The sequence below is a fragment of the Dreissena polymorpha genome, chromosome 13 (genome assembly GCF_020536995.1).
Source record: "Dreissena polymorpha isolate Duluth1 chromosome 13, UMN_Dpol_1.0, whole genome shotgun sequence".
Classification (NCBI taxonomy): domain Eukaryota; kingdom Metazoa; phylum Mollusca; class Bivalvia; order Myida; family Dreissenidae; genus Dreissena; species Dreissena polymorpha.
In genome coordinates, this window is record NC_068367.1 from 27,092,193 (window position 1) to 27,113,753 (window position 21,561).

A 21,561-nucleotide genomic window follows, 5' to 3' on the forward strand; every position below is an offset into this window, starting at 1 on the left:
ACAGACTTTTTATAGACTTTATTTTCATGTTTAAATTAGTTTTAGAGAAGGTATTGACTGTTTCCCGACCTTTGTTTTTATAGACTCCATCAACAAATCATGAATGTAATAATTTATTACAAAGTGGGTTGCGATGCATTTTTACATTTCGGGTCGACAGTAACTACCCGTTTTGTAATAAAATCCCGAAATGTAATAAATTGTGTCATGTCCACTCATTCAGAGATACAGTCTCTTTAAAAAGTTATTTTCATGTTTAAATTAATTTTAGAGTAGGTATTGACTGTTCCCCCGACCTTTGTTCTTATAGACTCCATCAACAAATCATGAATGTAATAATTAATTACAAAGTGAGTTGCGATGTATTATTACATTTTGGGTCGACAGTAACGACCCGTTTTGTAATAAAAACCCGAAATGTAATAAATTTTATCATGTCCATTAAATCAGAGATACAGACTTTTTTAGAAGTTATTTTCATGTTTAAATTAGTTTTAGAGTAGGTATTGACTGTTCCCCCGACCTTTGTTCTTATAGATACCTACACACACTTCTTAATAAATGTATTTAGATCTTCAAGTGTCATAATTGTTTTTTGCCAATCGCTACAAATAAACTGTTATAAAGTCGTGGAGGAACTACTTGTACATATGTAAAGCTATTGAATGACAGCGAACTAATATGATTACCATGAAGTACAGATGTGCAAACAAAAACACAATTTTTCCAAGCAGTAATCGAAATGTTCGTGATCTATGAGCCCTTTAAAATAAGCCAATTATTTCATAGTCATGATGCATTTATATCATGCAAAAGGCAAGGTTGATTTTCCAGAGAAAATAACGCTGATGGATTTTATTTATTTTTGTTAAAAAGCTATTTTTGTAAGTTTGGAGAACTCGATGTACAGAATATTTTCCGGCCAAAGTGATTTTTTCCTCTCAAAAAATGGAGAAAGATGCTCTATTTGACATATGATGTCACTATTAAATATCATTTATTATGCATTTGTTCAAACACTCATCATCATTTACCATTATACTTTTAAAACGCCATTTAGAATAATGATGCTTCATTAACAGAACGTCCAAAGCCCCAGGGCTCATTTGTGCTGTGTTATAATGTTTAGTTTGATTCGTTTAACATTCCCATATGTAGGAGGATTGAATGTTGATAATACAAGTACACTTGGAGAATTTTCTTAAGCAACCCTTTCGAACTTTAATATCTCAATAAAGAGTTTAGATTTGATTTAAAATTGCACATGTGAATATTTGACAATTTTATGTGCAATATTATTATTAAATCATTCGTCCGTGACAAAAGGGCGCTTTTGTACTTGGGGTAGCCGTGGGTTCATTGTTTTGGACGTGAACATGTTGAAACGCGGTATGATTCTAATTTTATTTCAAGTTCTTCATTTACGGTTGGTTGATACACCAGGAAACATAAATTTATTTAAAATCGATATGTGCCGTATAAATTTTTAGAAGCGCAACAGTGCAACCGGCATGTTGCAGGCTACCTTCCCAACTTGCTGAAGCATCCGATCGTCACGGAAGATTGATTTTATTGTTTGCTTGCACATACTGTAATCAAAAGATCACATGTACTAGTGTTTGCTTAAACATACTGTAGTCAAAAGATCACATGTACAATTTTAAATCAAAATATTTTGTTTAACTGAGGTATTCAAGTCGAAATATAGTGCATTCGAAAAGTCACCATGTATAGTACAACGCTATATTATTCTTCCAATTTAATTTCAATTACACCATTGTTGGTGGGCTTTTACACCACATAAAAACAATATGGCTCGTATGAATATTCATGAGCGCAATGCAGCAAGCCGGTCGGTCATTAAGACGTATACGTTAATGCGTGTTACTTTTCACATTATTGTTTTATGATGTAAACTTTTGATATTTTTTCTTCTTCATTGATTACTTTAATTTGTTATGTTTGATATTTTAGTGTTGATCAATTTCAATAAAATTTACATGAAGTATACGATATGTCTTGAAGTAGTCTGAATCCAAATTTCAACAAAATAAGTTATAAAATAAGGGAGCTATATTGATTTGAATAAGTTTTTCGTTAAAAGACTCCAAGTGTTAGATAAAGTCAAAATTTGATACTAAATTGTGTCATATTTTTCAGAAAGTAACTACTGTAATCAATATTACTTGTTTTCCAACACTATAAGTTTTCATACATACTTTTTGTGTGAAGAAAATTGTTTTTGTGACTCAAATTGTACGGACGTCCAAATCTTCACCTATGAGTAATGACTTTTGGATGTTTTTCTGTCGGAATTCGGCCCCATTTCTAATGTCAGAAACTAGATATGTTTCACAAATGACACTAACACATTCTCAATTGACGGATCCCGCTTATTTACATGTATTTGTTTTAGAATAGTTCTCAAATTTAATTCCCCTCCCGTCTAAAGGTTGAACTTTAGTTGTATAATATAAAACACACTGTTATTATAATTTAAAACAATATATAAAGAAAACAACAACAACACCAAAGTCCCTTTTTTTCAAAACGACGCATTTGTTCCCAATCCAAAGAACACAGCCACATTCCCAACATGGTAAAACACCACTCCCCAGTCTAATTTAAGCATTATAATGTACCAATGCTAGCTCATTGGCATTTTATAATCAATTTAACACAAATCATTTTGACATTTCTGCTAGAGTACCTAAAATTTGATATTTGAATGTTTTGAAATTCATCAGGTATTGGTGGAACCAAACGCAGCGGGGCGAATCCTGTAGACATGTACATTTGTAGGGGATCTTTTGGAACTACCGGCCCGCTGCTATACATCCCAGGGGTAATTGTGGCTGGAATTGTGTCAAAGATTCGGGCAAAGTAACTAAGTTTAAGGTGTCTGTTATGACATGTTATACCTCTTAATTAAAAGCTATGTATGTTTTAATTTCAGTATGGTATATATTTTTTATTGAAATAAACTTCCTTGATATTTTTTAATTAGTGTTATATTGAGTAAACCGGCATTACGGTATTTCTGGTTACGAATTATCAGGGCATTGAAGGCAAGCAAGTATTTATTTCATGATGCATAATGAGATGGTTTAATTTACTTATCAAGGGTGGTTTAATAGTGTTATTTTTAGAAAACAGTAGATAGATGAAGGTCACGCCTTTCAGCTCATGGTAACAACAAATACACAAGTTTCGTTTTGGAAATTGTTACATTCGAACAAGGCGCATGTTTTCGAAATACCGTGGTTCATCGCTTTCAGTCGGCTATTCGTGAGTCCGAGCTTCATTCATTATACCAAACACAATGCGTTTGGATGGATGAGAAACAACTGTTATTGATGGTATTGAATATTGAGAAGGTGATGCAACTGTTTCGCACAGAGTCCTGAGAATGCAAGTGTGTGCTTATGAAATTAAGTCCTGAGGCTCAACTATTTATGACGTCGGGGAGTTCAAAGAAGAAATTTAATTGACATCTCGAACAAACAATGTAAGCAAATAAGTAAAAAAAAACGTAGTCAAATAGATACTGTTTCTCAGGTTAGAATTGATCTTCATGGGTAAGCATATCTCTTACATTAGCAAACAACAGTGACAGTGTTAGGAATCAGAGCATAGAGGTACAAATTGCATATTGCTGTCAATAAATGCCAAAAATGTTTACCTGAAACATTTCGAACATTTTATATAAGAGATATTTTTTAAAAAGTCAAAGTTTCAATGATTTAAATGTATGTCCTGATAAAACCGCGCCCAGTACACAATTTTAATGCTTTCTCTTTAACAGTGTTTTTATCTTTTTTTCCGAGTTCCACTGCCAGATGATAACGTGTATGTGATAAGGAATGTTTCCGGCGGGTATGCGGAATTCACGGTTGCTGATGTAAAAATATAGTTGGGAAATTACCGACCCATTTGACTTTTGCACAGGGTGCCGATCTTGGGTTTATATCGTTAAACTGTATTAATATTTTCTCTCAGAAGGGCGTTTCTTGTTTGATTTATTGTTTAAGCAGTCACATAAACAACCAAGCTATGTTATTTGGATTTCTTACACCCATCTGCTTCTTCTTGTTTTTGCACGATGATGATCTGAAATATTAACTGTATGATGCGATATTCTTAAATTTTTTTCTTAAAATAAGGGATATAGTTGACACGTGTTCGTAATTTCATTTCATCTTTTCTAAAAAAGTTGTAACTCTGTTGCTCTGGTCTCCTTCCTACCATTGAGATATTAAATGGTTATTGAATGAAATGCATTTTAAAACCTTTTTATTATTGTTTAATTTGTGTTGCAATGCTATGAGGTTTAATTTTATTTACATTTATATATATATATATCATGAATATTTCTGGGACAAGTGTGAGGTTTAGCGCTCTAAAACCGGTTTAAACTCCCAATGCTTTGCATTAACCGTTCCAAGGCTGTTGCCCAAGCTTTATTCCTCTATGTGTTTATGTTGTTTTGTATTGTGCTGTTTCGTACTGTTAAGGTAATTAGTCACTTGCCTTAAATAAAGGACCAACATATTGTTTATAATGGGAATGTAATACTGCTCCAGCAGCTGGAGTTTCACTAGTTAATATTGGTAGACCATGCTATTTAGCATCTCGTGCATACATAAAGTAAGAAAATATGTCTTTAAGTATGAGGTTTGTGTTAGGAAAACTGTTCTTAAAGGAAATTAGTTAAGAAATGTTAATTAAAAGTAGTGTTGTCCAGCGCTGGCTTATGAAGGTTCCAACAATTTGTTTTTATTTACAAGGACGTCTCTTAAACAGACAATACGATAAAGCTGAGAGTGTCTTCTACGAATAGCTGTGCCAGAGGACTACACTTTGCGCAATCTAATTAATATGATACCCAGTCCAACGCATCTCGTATACATTTCACTCAAAAATAAAGGATCCATCCTTCACGTTTAGTTGTAATGAGATTGACAATGTACATGTACGAATAAGCAATTAAAGTTTGGTCTCAAACTATACGTTTTTGTATTAGTCTTTGACATTTCTTTTGAATCAAAATGGAAAAGATGACAATCTACAAGTAACGGCGAAACCAAGCTAGACATGTAGCCCTGTATTATGTCAAATCAACAGTTATAACCGAAATCTAAATTTACGTAAATAACGCAGGTATTTACTGAAATGAAAAACATCTTACACAGTTTAACACGACTGTACAATTTGGTGTTGACCACTGTGACTGTCCTTTATTAATATACTTAATGTATTAAAAAGATCCTATCACTTAAATATTTGTTTTCGCAAGTCAAATTATAAAAGCAAAAACCGTCATTGTGCTATCCCATTACTTCTCTAAATGAAAGGTTGTCACAACGTTTGCTGTGCCCAAATAAATAGCATAACTTTGGTGATGCAATAATGCTCTTTCAAACACAGGGTTTATGATATAAGTGGGCATGTTATCAGCAGTTCGGCTTATGCTGTTCTTATCTTGTTTGCTGTATTATATGTAAGCTAGTTTCATTTAGATATTTTATAAGGTACAAGACATTTAAAAATCAATTTCTCTTTGTGTTTTAATGTGTATATTAATTATTTATTTCAGATTTTAAGCACTGTATTATTTTTATTAACACTATTTTATATGTATCGATTATATTAACAGTAACCTATGTCCCTTTATACTCCCATTTTGGTATATTCGACACTTCTTAATGCAATCTTCTGTAGTTTCATATTAATATTTGTTATATATTCAGAGCGAAAGGAAAAGTGAAGCCAAGAAACACCGTGCTTGTTTTTGTTTTGGAGTCAGAAGAGCGGTAAGGCCAATCAACACTCTTAGTATTTTTTCCCAAAGTTTCATACTGCACCTCAATTTTTATTCCAGATATTTCAGTTATTTTTTTACATCCTTTTGTGCCGTTTAAAGGATATGTCCATTACAAGGAATAGAGCTATACCTCTGTTTACCATATTGTATATTTGTTCTTACTGAAACTATATATATATATCTTGATTTATTTTCTAATTACGTAATACTTAACCATTTTTTTCTGATTTGATTGCATAACTGTATATAAGATAGAGTGGGGACACATTATTTGTTTTTCACACAAAATACTATTGTGAATAATATTAAGTCGAAATTATAAATAGAGTAGTAAGGTTAGTCTTATTAAAAAACATTTTTTAATTGGGATCGGAGGATGGGCACAGCAGCACACATGCATTTGACGACTTGGCGAAGTTAGTTTCCCGTGAGACATAAGCATCAAGCACGGCTGCAAAACGTACCATTCTTCAACAGACGTCAAGAATGTACGACCCGATGGGGATGCTCAGTCCAGTGGCTTTCTGTGCAAAAATACTTGTACAAAATCCATGGAAGAACGGCTATGACTGGAACACATCACTAACGGTGGACATTGTTGACAAATGGTCGTCAATAGCGAGTGACCTAAATATCGCCTTGAACTATTCATTCCAGCGGATATACTTAACGAGTCAGACAACTGATAACAATAACCATCAGCCGATACGCTTGGGCTACGTTGTTATCGTGCATGACGACTTCAAAACGAGAATTCAGTGGACCCTGCTGTTGTAGACGAGCTTCTCACCAGAAAAGATGGAATGACGAGGGCCAAGCGCCTCCGTACATCAGGTGGAATCACCACCAGACATATCGTAAATCTATACCCGCTAGAAGTAGAATGTGACGGACGCCAACTGACTTTTAATTGTGTGCAATAAAGTGTTAAACTCTCTCAAGTGTCATGGACATTTGAAATTTCAAAAGTACAAGTAGGTTTGATTAATGTATTTAAATACTCATAATGTTGTTAGTGCTTATAAAAAATTTCGCGGCCAGGAGAATGTTGAGAATTCGGCGCGATGGCGTGTGACGCCGCCGTTGGCGCGACGTCGTGTGACGCCGCCACATAACGTCATATATATGTACGATATATTGTTATTATTGCTTTTTTATATACATTTATGCTTGGAGAAAGGACCCCATTTAAACGTAAAACACAACCCTAGCATTAGTTATCCATGTTCAAGTAGACACGCTTCTATGCTTTATGACTAGGAACTAGAACATGTGTTCGAAAGCTGAATGAAACTCGTAGACGTCCATTCGATTTTCCTCACAAAAATCACTTGTCGGAAATCAATGTCTATCCATAAATATTTATATTTCAGGCCGAAGTTTCTTTCATACATTTCTTTCTTTATACACGAATGTGTTTGTGCGTTTATCTCAAAACAAACATATGAACTGGTTAATTTACATAATTTATTAGTATCATAGTTATGTCTGAAACTGTCACACACAAGAACTTGTCGAAACAAACTTAATTTAGAAATCAACATTACAAGATACAAATATTTAACAATTCTTGCAAAACTGAAACCATCATCGACGTGTCCTTTTTTATTGATTATAAAGTGCTAAGCCAATATGTTTATTAACTATTCTTAAGGATGTTCGTGGCAGTTAAGTTGTACGCATTTATTTTTTACTGTAACACCGGTTACGCAATCAGTGTATGCTTTTTCGGATATTCGAATTAAAACGGGATTCATATTTAATAATTCGACAATAACACACGACAAAGCTGTGCCAGACATATATAATCGGCCTGAGGGCCATTATGAGGCTGAGGCAGATTTTAGAAGTCCGGACCAGCTCTGCATGTGTTATCGTTTATATTACATATCGTACTATTTTAGCCATTGACTAAAATTTATGCATAACCCGATTCTCGTAATTAAATGTTCATTCATTTGATTACGCAATTCACGACGTGTGGCTTAATTTCTGTGAAACAAGTAGCTAGACTCTCTGGAATTTAGGACAACAATTCGGTCGTGAAGGGATTTTATTTTACAGTTAAATACTTTTAAGCATCAAACAATCCCAAAATTTATTTTAGATTTTGTATTTGTCATGCATAATTGGGAGCTGCGATAGGAATACAATTATTGTACTCGCTTCGACAATCGATTTCGTAAGTCGTGTCTTTGGTGACAGTGTTTAGCATTCGATACACTCGTTTTAAAACGTGTGATTTAAAATCAATATAGATAAACAGATTGAATAACAGAGCTCGTTATTAGTTTTGTAATTGTATTATTACAAGCACCGGATTTTAGTTTACATCGATGTTAGTGTGTCTTTTACTATAAAGTTTGCTGTTTGACGAATCCTTTTAAAGCACAACAAGAGGAATCAATTTAATGTACACATAAGTTTCAGTTTCTATCGAAATTGTGTTTTCCAAATTGTGTGCTTCGTGACATTTTAATTACGTTTGATTCTTGCGCTGAGTTTGTCTTTCATTTTATTGATCACCGTTAGCTTAGACTAAAAGTGGACGCCATTTTGTTCAGTTTCATTTTTTGTTACACGTTGAAATACTTTATACACGACATGCAATTACGTGTAGCATACCGGAACTTGATAAGGACCGAATTCGCACGCCGTGTATGCGGATACTTTGATAAAAGATGGCACTTCGATACCAGATAACAACAAAAGCCACGTGCGAGAGGCGAGTTCTTCAGCTATTTTGAATTTATGTTCCGTTCATTTGGTTTTTAGACACTTAACATGGTTTGGTCGATTAATGGTACAGTACTTCGTATTGCGGAGCAAAACATTCGTGGAATAAAAACTGTGGATTATAATAAAAAAGATGAAATTCCATCGATAATCATCATGAATTCGATGATAAGTACGTATTCCAACAAAATAAAAATACTTGAAAAGAAATTAAGAACGTGTCAACTAATCGAAATAAAAGATCAATATGTCCATTAATGTTACAACATGTTAAATTTTAGTTAACTAACGTATTTGAGGAAATTCAAATGTTTTAAGAGTCGGATGCCAAATTTTCATGAACACTTCTTTTACCGATCATCTCAAACACAATGGCACTTCGATTCCAGATTACTCGACACTTTTTACCAGATATATCACACTCTATTTAGTGAATCAGAAATGCAGAATTCGCTGTGAAATACTGTTATAGTAACCAGGCAATAAATAAAAATGTATGTACTGACGTGAATTAAAAACGAATTACAGAAACATGTCCTTATCCTTTTGGAATATGATAATGATTTTGTATAAATGTGAAAGACACACGTGAAACGAATTCGATATGTCTGATAAGTACAGTCTATATGACCATATATTTGCCAGTTTTCGAGTCACCCAAGAGCTGGATCTTCGCATAGTACACAAGCTTAAAAAAATTAAATTACATTTAAAATGTAACTCATCATACATATCGAAAATGATTATTTTAAATTGTTTAACCTCGTGTACTATGTAATTTTAAATTACATTCTTTGTAGCGAAACGGCTGAGCTAAAGCATTTATATTTATGTCCTTACGAAGGTACTAAAGCCATTTACTTTATACAAGATAGCGTGTCATGAAACATCACTCTGCTAAAACTGCACTTTAGAGCTAACTATCAGCGGCGATGCAGGTTCGAAATTCTATTGGAACTTTTGGCTCAATGCCAGTAAATAAAACGAGAGCGCTGTTTCCGTTGAAAGTCCATTTGCAAGATACAGGGAAGTTTCTGCTGAAGTAAATTTTAAAGGATTCGTTGTCTGAATGAAAATGTAAAAGACTATCAACAAGATTTTACTTGAAATATATTTCTTCAGAAAATAAGCATTTGAATCTTATTTAACATTTACACTTAAAATAAAAATTATCTAAATTAATAGTGATACGATTTTTGAAAACGAACAACGCCATTGGTTATATTTTACATGTGTATGTAATTACGTGATGCATAGATTCCCAATGTGTCCCGCTTTACAATGCAAATTGATTCGTACTTCAAAATGTTTGGTAAGAATAACCATAATATAAATGCATTTCAGGTAGAAGATAATACTCGGTTATCAGAGTGCCCAATTTGTTGAAAGTCTCTGTTATCCGAAGTGCCCTATATCGGGAATCAAAGTATCCGCAACTTCATGTATACCACCTATGAAAACATGTTCTATCTTCGTTTATATTTCATTTAATACTATCAAAATTTCAGTATTTGAAGCACAGTGATTACTCTTCATGTTGGAATATCAAACAATGTCTTGCAATATGTCTAAGTAGTTTTATTTTGTTGAAATGTTTACTGTTCATCCAGTTAATGCTGGTTTCCGACCGAATTTTCTATTTTTGGGGGAAAATCTACTATTATTTAGTGATCTTTTTTTTTCCAATAGAAAAGGATACACCATTTATTAACTCGACCATGCGCCTTGTCTAAAAAAGTAATCGATATGACTTAAAAAAAAACTTATGAACTTACCTCTCGCGCGTTGCTTTTGTTGTTATCTTGTATCGTAGTGCCATCTGTATCCGCATATCCAGCGAGTTCTGGGAAAACATCAGCCTTTTAAAGACTAGTGTGTAATGGGTTCTCAATAAGATATATTCGTCGAACTTTTGACAGAAACATGATCCCACTTATATTGAGCAAACAGGATCGGATATATTTAATTGTGTAGTGCATTTTCAGTCGAGATGTGTTAGAAATTAGCATTTATTAATTGACTGCGAGTTGTATTTTTTCTCTGTGTTCTTAATTCTTTGTTTATAACCCATGAGCTATTTGGGTAAGTTGGGATAAACTCTATACGCGGGAAGGTATTAAAGGTTAAAGTTTAAAAAAAAAATACTTAAAAAATTTCATTTGTTGATATTGATTTGAGGTTGTATGATATGAAGTAAAATTTCAATACTTATTATAAATGTACACAAAGAATAACATTATTTTCAACAGTTTTTTTACTTGTGTGACAACTTTTGTTCTTTAGGGCATATTTGCGAGGTGAACTCACACGTTGAAACAGTCGTTTTACTCAAAGCTTAATAAACAAAAGCAACGGTCAGCCTGGATTTTGAATTCAGCAAAAAATGTATCTAGAAAAAAGTATCTTATATGTAATACAAAATAATTTAAACTACCGCGTATGTCCTTAAAATGTATTCCGTACTGAAAATGTGTGAGTCATGGTAGATTTAAAAGTAAAATACTGATTTAAGTATTATTACATTATAGTGGCGTTTCAACAACTAATAGATTATTATAATTTCAAAAACTCATTTTAGATAACAAAGTTCGTGTGAATAGTGAATGATGTGGTAGTTAATGATTGTTAAATATAAACGTCATATTTGCCTTCTGTAGTATTTCTATTCTAATGCAAACTTTGTTGTAGTATGTAAACGTTTTCCTAAAAAACGCAATTCTTTTGTTGAAAATGTTTTTATTGTACACGAAGTGTGAAGATAAAATTGATTTTCATATATATAGCCCTAGCATTTTCAATAATATATTACTGATAATATATACATTTTTGCATACACATGGGATCCCGTAAACTGGTACAGGCATGTCAAGAATCACAATTTATACTGCGCCATAAATATACGTGTGATGATCTTGAATGCACATGATTAATTATTTGTATGTTCATTTAATTAAAATCTACACTTGCATTTGCAAACAGCAATACATTTGTCAAGTCATGTCAAGAAATACAAAATAATACTATATAAATGCCCTTTTCTTTTCTATTAAAGTCTATTTTGTTTGCGGTGCCGAATAAACGTATTTGTCTTGATCTTGCTGCACAAAGTTTGTCATTTCAAAATTATAATTGATACCGTTTAAATGACCCTTTGTTTGTATTTTATGCATCTTGGTTTTACTTGCTTTTAACCTACTTTAACTGATTTCGCTACACATTATATGTGTGTTCAATTAAATTAAAATATTCTGCTGCATTGACATAAAAAATAAATTGGTCAAGTCATGCCAAAAATTACAATTAATGCCGACGATATGCCCCTTTAAATGTTTTGTGTACATCTTGTTTTTATTTGGATGCGGTATTAACATGCTTTTATTGATATCGCTACACATTGCATGTGTTTTAATTTTTATTTTAATATACGTTTGCACTTGCATACAAAATGCATGCACTAATATGTGTTTTCACCTGTACCATGTACGTGGTTTCCACTGGTGTTGTATTGTTAATTGTATTTTGTGAAAAAGCGACCCTAGTGACCTATTTTTTATATTAAGTTAAAACTCATTAAACATTTAGGTAAATGTTGGCAAAATCTAGGTATGGAAAGTCATGTTAATATAAAAATGACTTATATGAACTTTATTGATTTTCAACAGATGAATTATGGTGCTTTTATTGTTGTTTAAAATTAAATGAAAAAACATTAAAAAGTGGATGTCAAAGTAATTCAGCATTATATATTGAGAGAAATAGAGGTTGGGTTCAACAGTTTTCTCATTGTTTTACTCAATTTTTACTTTTAGTAACTTATTTGTGAATTGTTACCATGCTGATATTGGCTTGTTGTTCAATCGCGAATAAACACTTAACATCAGTGATGACTTATGATTTGTATTTTTTTTATTTTTCTATCCACATATGGTTCATGCATTTTTTAATCGAATTCCAGGTGTAACCAACATTTATTTAAAACTGCAGCATATCTCCTTAAATCTGAATCGGTGGTTTGTTACCAACACGTGATTAGCGATTGTCCAATCAGAATCAATGATTCGTTACGGGCACTTGCTGGGCTCAACGTAATCGTGCGGTGGTAGATTGCCAGTAAACCGGTAGTTAAAGTCTACAGGAACCTAGAACAAATGAACTCACGTAATTAGTTTATATACGAAACTGAAGTGATATCAACGTTATATGTGAGTGCAAAATAATATACTATTTATATGACAAATCACCTCCGAATAAACCGGCTTACTTTATTGAAAGTCATTCTTCTACTTCAATTACAATTCGTGTACGTATGAAATATATTGGATGGCGTGGTTTTGCTTAAGATCAGCCAATATTCAGCTTTGTCGCTAAACATTACTAAGCCATATTGCAAGATATGTAGGACGAAACAATCAACGTTGCTAAAAAAGAGCACATATATTAAAATTGATTCCTACTCGTGAAAGAAAATAAAAACTGCGTTGAACGCCTTCTATATCACTTAACAGAAATTGGGATTACATTCTAAATAGACCGGTTACCTTCAAACTGTCTCCAGTGCACCTTGCACATCTGGGCCCGGTGCTTTGCTGCTGATAGAACCAGTCTACCACGGTCTTGTTGGTCCAGTCCGCATTCTGAATTATCTGCCAGGTCTAAATGGTTGGTGGGGGAAAATAGTGACAATGATTCGGAATTTGCTTGGAATCCGACAATTTTGTCTCATAATGCAACACATACTTATACAATATTTCCAAATAACTCTTTTTTTTTTTTTTTTCTATTTATGAATGTTAACTTAATGACAAGTTAAATATTAAGCACTTTTAAGTATTGAACGGTCATATATCTATAAATATCATATTTAAACTGTCGTTGAAGGTCATTTAATGTATATTTATTTCGTCTATCTTATTTTTATGTATATGATCATGTTGTTTTCACTTATTGAGCCTTTTTCTGCGAAAACTGGGTTTAATGCATGTGCGACACTTTCCGCTTAAACTTGATTTTCGGTAAGGATGGACTTCCTTGAAATTAAAAATACCATTAAAGCGGAAAGTGTCGTCCCCGATTAACCTGCGCGGACTACACAGGCTAATCTAGAACGACACTTTCCGCACATGCATTAAGCCCAGTTTTCTCATGACGCGGCTTATATTATGTATTCCAAATGCGTCGGTACAGGTCCTTTAAAAACAGAAATAGGTATCTTCGATTCCGCATCGACACCGTATAAACCATAGTTCGGCAACGACATGCAGTTTGCCAATGGTGTTCTCGGGTAGTAGTAGGCAAACGACATGCACATTTCTTCTTTAGTTGTCAGACCACCCTGTCATAAAAAACGCGTTATTTAAAGTCCGGGTTTTTAGAAAATTAATTTTGTTAATCGTAATTTCTACAGAAATGTTACCTAGCCATTGTTAAACGACTCGCTGGTTGTTTAATTTATACGCATCAACATAATCGTTGTATTTTGGCCGGAAAACATCAAGACATCCAAAAGAACTTATCAAGAAAAAAAGATACTATTCTGTGTTTGTTACCAAAACTGGCTGTGTTTTTCCAACGGTGTTATAGTGACAATCTACTTTGAAGCTGTCATCCTGGAAATATACAGGCACATATAAGTTTGACAAAGCAGTTTTATTTATTGAAATGCATTTTTCTATTCAAACAACGCCTGCACTTATATTTAATGTGGGAAACATTGTATTGCCACATTGCGTCGATGATCAAGAGGAGCCCTACACTTATTTCAAATTAAAAGAAGTAGAAGAAAAGAAGACTTGATCAGATATTAATACGTTTGGTATAACAAACTAAAATATTCGTATCTCTTGATGGCATTACTATGTTAAGCATAACATAGCGGTAGGTTAAGTTAAACATAAATTTAGCATGATATATATAAAGCATGAATTGTGCTTATCATAAAATATCTTTAGCAATGCGCAGTTGATTTCCTAAACAAGATTTTGACATATCGTAGCTCTTGCGCATGTTTAAATGCTTAGAAACTACGAACTGCTTTGAAAATAATGTCTACTTGGTATGTTGCTAGTATAACATTGTTATGAAAATAACATTTGTTTTGTATTTGCTTTTTTGTACCCATGAACTCAGTCTAAACTCTTAAGAAACTGTTGCTTGCCGTGTAGGATGACTACACGAGAATCACAACTACAAGTAGTGCAGGCCTAGGTCTGAAGTCCCGTTTGCAAAATTGGGTTGAGAGATTTTCTCACTTGATGTGAGTTAATTAGTCCTTATACATGATAAATCACCGAGGTGCTTGTCCGTCACACTGCCAGGAGCCTCAAAATACCAAAATCCAATATGGCCGCCGACAGCCATGTTGAAAAAGAAAAAAAATATTGCCTTTTGGAGTAAAATCAAATGTTTTACCTCTTAATTATGTATTTTTGGGTAAGAACTCATTAATGAGAGGTCTTGTTAAATATGGAGGGTAATTGATCCGGAAAGGTCAAGTACACAGTCATATGATACATCAACGTCCTTGAGTTGACCTTGGACAGTAAAAGCCAGTGTATAAACTTTAATGTGACACGTTTTACGTAATATTGGCACATTTAGATAATTTACGCATGTTGTACTCACAGACAAGTGACTAGTAAACTTGGAAATTTTCACATTCGGTGGAAAAATACTACAGTGAGCGGGACTCAAACCCAAATGCAGATGGTATGAAAATGTGATAATCGACCAAACCCCTTACCAAGCAAACCTGTGATATTTGTTCAACGTTGGCTCAAAGTAAAACCGACGTAACATCTATTTGATGTCGGAGAGACTTTGAGCCAATGTCATATGTTGGTTGGGTAATCACTGATTCATTCCCAGTCCTAGGGACAGGCTTACGGGCTTACGCCTTATTCAGTATGGCATTATAGCAAAACGCACACAACTCATCAACATGAAATCATTCTCATTTTAATAGGTTTAAAAATACTTTGTTTCACATAGATAACATACAGTTCCAAAGTAAGTCATTTCAAGTCAGGTTTCCACAAGGCGAATTGTCCATTTTACCATGACAAAATGTGATGCAAAGCACCCCAGCAGCATGGCACGGACAACGGCGAGTATCGCACTTTCCTGTATCAGCAAGCTCCGTGGCATAGGCTTCAGTCACTTTGTGGGCAACAGCATGGCATGGTTCTCCTCCCATCCACCATGTATAACTGGTACCAGCTGTGTCTCGGAACCATCAATATTTATAAGCAGTTTACATGCCCTATGTGTTAGAAAGGGTCCTTTACGAATATGTCCTTTGATTACACTGCTTGTATGAGGTAGGTAATCAAGTCCAGCACTAGCACTGGCATCGTTCTCTAGTCGGAGATGGTCAAATGTTTCCGCAGTTGTCGTCGATTTGGCCCCTATCCAGACGCGTACCAGATACTTTTCTGCTAATGCTTCTTCCTGCTATGACAAGGTATCTGTCTCTCCAAAATTTATTAAAAGCTGTAACGGGTCAGAGGTCACAGCTGAATGCTTGGTTCCCACTTTACTCCTGCAGTCGTCGCCTGTCAATATGTGAGCCTTTTCCATTGTCTTTACAAGCGGTGTCCCAAGCCGAGAAATTGCCTGATACAACGGAAGCATTCGATTATTCTCTCCAGTACCATACTGCTGCCATATTTCTTTCATAACGAGTGTCTGAAAATATTGAGTGAAGTGAAGCAATAATGAAAGCTGTCGGTGTCGTTGGACATCATAACAACTCTTTGACACTGTTTGATACGAGCAGCCCACTCAACATGAGCCACTACCCTGGCATCGGCCTCCTCAATCCAGTTTGACAGTTAAGGAATGATTTCATTACCAAACTTAATTGCTGGAAGAGCTTCATTGTCAGAGACAACTGAACTTGCTATGATAGGGTTGGCACAGACGTCATCGCACACTATATCCCTTATCAATAGTTGAAGAGTACGCTTATTTTCATCTGATGCCCAGAATTTATTAAGTTGTTGTGGGATTGGTGTGTCTCTGCTCATGTCAATAATTGCAATACCTGTTGCTTCGTCTCCGCGCCGCAACTGTTCACCTTCTTTTAAAGACATTTCAACGTATGAGTCTAGTACAAGATGAATGTACTCTTGCCCCTCACATATGCTTGACACTGAGTTGATGGCAGCATTGATTGCACCACCCAGAGTGGAAATTTGTGCAAGTGGAATCTGTCGCATCTTAGACATGAAGTCCACGATGACATGAGTGGGAAGAAGAGATTCCCGACTCCATTTACTGATGTCTAGTCTAGATTCAATCTCCCCAATAAGTTTTGACTTCTTAACATGGGCTGGGAGGTCAACATCAAATAATGGAGATGAAGAAATCAAATCATGGGATAATATCTGCTTGAGGGACATGCCTCGCTCCTTTGCAATGTCCATGCTCCTCTGTGCATCTGCTATATCGTTGGATGACGGGTCTTTCCGTTCCTTAAGAATAGCTTTTGATGTCAATAATGACTGTTTAAGATGGTAAGTGAACTTGGTAAGCTTTTTCTTTGAAATGGTGGCACTGATTTTTTTGTGGCTTTCTCAACTATTCTCTCCTGCCTGTATGCGCGTGTTAATCGCGTTCACCATTTTCAATAGATTTGAGAAGCCGTACAGCAACCTCTTTGTCAACAGCCAGTTTTGTCAGTAAATTGTGTAGTGGAACGGGAACATTGATCGTCACTGTGTATGGGTTCTGACGTTCGAGCATAGTCCAACAACATTTCTACATTGTGGTGGAACGAGTGATGACGAGTGGCGCTCAGCAAATGCTGAAGATGACATTCGCTGTGCTCCATCGGCTTGTTGGTGGTTAGAAGATTGAGGAGCCTGATGATGGACCCTATCTCATGGAACAAAAGCTCAAATTCTGCTACTGCACCAGCATTGCGTGTCTCTCCTTCAACATGGTAACCTCCTGGACCTTTTGATATTTTCTGAATAGTCTGCTCAACCTTCATATCACCTGCAACATTGCAAAACCAGCCTGGGCGGTCCCGAACAACCCAATGACCAATGGAAAATTGCCGATAAAGCTCAGGATGTGTGAACTTCATTACCTTTATTTGTTCAAGGTACCATGAACCGTGAAGCAAGTAGTAAATGCAGTCATATTCAGCAAATATTTGCATGGAATCTTCAATGGTAGCTACATGCAGATTCCAGTTTCCTTCTCTGTCAGAGACGACGGAATTTTTGACGATGGACACTAACTGCAACCAAACACCAAAACTCAAACTTAGCCTCACATTTGTTCTGCAACTCAAGAAAGTCTTGATGCAATTATTCCATCTGCTCGTTAATAACCTCAAACTTCTCTGGACAGCGTTCATTGGCAAAAAGCATGTGCAGTTCCTTCATTTTCTCCAGGACTGGGTATGTAGCCTCGTCCTTATGTGTCCAAAAGGCTTGACACTCAATTAAATTAATAAAGTCCTCCACCATCAGCATACCAGCGAGGGCCCGTACATAATGGCTTCCGTTCAACACTGTCTTTATCACGCCTGGCCCAAACACCCCACATTCGATCAATGCGTCATCTAGGCAAGAGCCTCTCAGAAGTTTGCCCTGACATCTAAGCAGAATACGGGTTCAATGGAAAGGGCCCATACAAAGAAAGAGATCGCTGAACTTGTTCGTCTCGTGTAGGTAAATGTCTGATGCAAGAGCAAAAACACCCTCATCACACCATATTGCCAGCGATTCATGATTTAACTGTCTTCGCACACTCTGAAAATTAGTTACACAATGACTGACTGTAGCACGCTCAGTGATGGGTCTTGGTATAACAGGTAGGAAGCCAACACGCATCATCGGCACTACAGTAGAAGAAACAAGCATATGAACGGCGGCCCAGATATGAGGATTTTCTATTTCTGAACCATTCCGCAGAACACTTATAGAAAAAAATCACGATTTGTGGCTACATTCCGGGCAGCTTGTGTATCGAGCAACGTAGCCTGCTTAGTTTCAGGATGCAGCAGCATATCATGTGATAAGGCTGGTCTAACTATTGGCCTGATATGGGGAGGTACCTCTTGACATGGTAGCTTTGTCTTCAGAATTGGATGTGCACGGCTCATTCCTGTAATGGACACTGTGGGTTTGGAAAGAGGCCTATTCACTGTGGCATCTTGAAATACCACTAGGGCAGCATAATTTGAACCTTCGGTACTAGATATTGATGATTTGTCAGCATAGTCCGAGTTGTCCATTCCAGCCATAATGTAGTCCTCTTTGGTGAAAGTACTGGGTAGTGTGGTTTCTCCATCTTCTGAGCATTTCCCGGCATAGCTAGCAAGAAGACTGCGAGCAGATCTGATGGTCTGATAACTTAAACATGCACCAATTCTGTTGAAAGCAGAGAGAAGGCTTCTGCTGCGATCTCTTTCATAAATTGCGTGTCCAAGCATCATATGCAATTCGCGTCAATCCACTATGACTGATGTACACAAGCATCTGGAATAGCCAGTGTAGCTGTGTACTCTTATGGTCTCTCAACCAGGTTTCTGTTTGTTCTTGTGGAGGATGATCTGCCTGTGTTGGTAAAGGACCATGTAATAACTGTTCCTCTGCCTTCTCATGTACCTCATCATCATGAGGCTGTAGAAGTTCCTCAATGTCATGCACACTGCTTTGAAAAAGCTTGTACTTACGGACTTTAAAAAGAACTTACAAAAACAAAACCAATTAATCAAACATGGGAACATACCAAATAAATCAAAGTTTATCAAAATAACAGCCAGCAAGCTGTGGTAAACAGACTCGCATTTCTCAATACTATACCGCTTTTGTAAATAAAATGATCGGATTAATATTTGCAATCAAAATGCACTAATAAGCATAAAATTAAATGATTATCTATAAAGAGGAATGGTTCTATTGCATATTTGTATAGATTTCAATACAAATACCAAATGCAAATAAACATTTGACAATTTAAAACTGAATAAATATGCGTTACATTTTAGTAAATTAAAGCTGTCAATTCAGCAAATCAACGAATCAAAGGACTGAGCGGTATTAATGACAAAACGACCTTGTACATGCCGTTTCATGGTCATTTTGACTTTGAAAAGATACATTGATAACTTAAATTTATCCTACACACTATATTTAGTCAGTATATATATTCATTATAAATGTATATTGTAGTTACGGTAAATAAAAGTAAAAATTGTATTGTGTCAATGGAGGCCATCTTTGAATCGATAATAGCAAAAACGTGGCATGATGCCAGACAAGCACCTCGGTTTTTTGCATGTCTACAAACACATGAACTCAATTCCACTGAGAAACGCCCTCAACTACATTTTGCAAACGGGTCCACATACCAAGTACAGGACTAAAGGGTGTGATTGAGATGAAGTTTGAGGGGAGGACAATTCTGTAGACTGATTTTGACTACGCGGATCGCGTGCATTACGCAGTGACAAACCTTAAAACAAACATTTAAATAAATACCATATTTAACTTATAAACAAGATTAATATAAGAACAATGCGCATCACAGGAGCATCCTGGGAATTACATGAACTGTGTATGTACACTCATTGTAAACTTAAACTGAGCTAAAAAGCCGTTACAAATGAAAGATATGATTAAATACTGGGTAAACGGCGATCTCTTCCGGTAATTTCCGAAGGTCCTGAAAGTTGAAATCGTAATTCGGATCGGTGATAAGCAACGGAAGATCGCGCCCGCCCCGGAAGTGACGTGTGGTGATGCGGACACCAGCGACATGCGAGTGCTAAAGGACCCCAAAGATCTTGAACTCCGTATGCTTGTGCCATGCTCTGAAAATCGGGTGAAGAACAATACTTAGAGACTTATTAGTTTGTTTTATTGTAATCTATTTTGTAACAAGATAAAGGCCTTAGCAAGTGGATGTATAAAAAGGGCCTTTTCACAGATTTTGGCATGTTTTGAAGTTTGTCATTAAATGCTTTATATTGATTAATGTAAACATAAAATCTTAAAAGCTTCAGTAAAAAATTAAAAATAAAATTTAAAAAAGGAAAAGAGTAGCCCGCAGCTGGGCTAGAACCAGTGACCCCCGGAATCCTGAAGTAAAAACGCATTATCCAACTGAGCTATACTGCCAAGCATACATAACATGTGTATTTTATACGTTTTGTATGCAATCTTCGTAGTTTCACAAATTGAAACGACAACAACAGAACTCTCCAAATTATTCAATCGTTTCGCGTTGCAACGCTTTATAATTTTTAGGTTTTTAAATCGTAAAAAGATGCATATAATGGCTATATTAGACCATGGCAAATGTTCAGTAATACTGTTACCACACAAATATCATAACTAAACCGAAAATGTGCGAATCTGAAACAACTTTTTTCAATTTTGTCAATTTACCAAACTGTGAAAAATAACCTTTAACTTGCCATTCTTGGCAACTTTAGCCGATAGCAACCGCAAAAAGATCTGATTGGCTCCGAACACAGCTCTATGAAATCACTGCGACCACATAAGGATGGCAAATTCAAATATTATTCCTTTTTTAATATGATTTGAAGATTAGTTTTTTGTTTGTTGTACATATTGTATCAAGTAATAAAAGTTGACCCCATTTGAATAAAACAATGAAAATACGCATGAAAAAACGCAATTATTGTTCTTCTCCGGTCTTTTTCTGCCTATCTCAAGGTTCCAATAGTTGCCATTGGCACCATTCCCAAATATGGATACTTTTTTCCAATTCTCCAAAAAAAATCCCAATTTCAGACCGAAATGATCGAAGCCGGAAAATGCGTTTCCCGGTAGGCATCCTTAATGACATATCGAGCTATGTATTTTATTTGAACTTCAAGCATAACAAAGACTGTTTTTTTTTATCATACACATGCCTACGTTAGCAGTTGACAATGATTATTGCATGGAAAAACACAACAGTTTATTAAATTTAATAAGACAAAATCAGAAAATTAATTTCCCAAATAATGCTTTTGTCGA

General features: G+C 35.3%; 1 protein-coding gene and 1 long non-coding RNA gene across 2 annotated transcripts in view; one reads left to right on the plus strand and one right to left on the minus strand.

The window, feature by feature from the left end:
- LOC127855708 (A-kinase anchor protein 9-like) overlaps positions 1–21,561 on the plus strand; it is a 477,990-nt gene that overhangs the window by 358,058 nt on the left and 98,371 nt on the right. The window lies entirely within an intron of this gene.
- The window catches only part of LOC127855718 (uncharacterized), an 8,327-nt gene continuing 534 nt past the window's right edge, over positions 13,769–21,561 (minus strand). The window contains exons 2-4 of the long non-coding RNA XR_008037655.1: positions 20,201–20,387; positions 14,107–14,166; positions 13,769–13,892 (exon numbers count right to left, since the gene is read on the minus strand). This is a non-coding gene — a long non-coding RNA (uncharacterized LOC127855718). The remainder of the gene's footprint in view (positions 13,893–14,106; positions 14,167–20,200; positions 20,388–21,561) is intronic.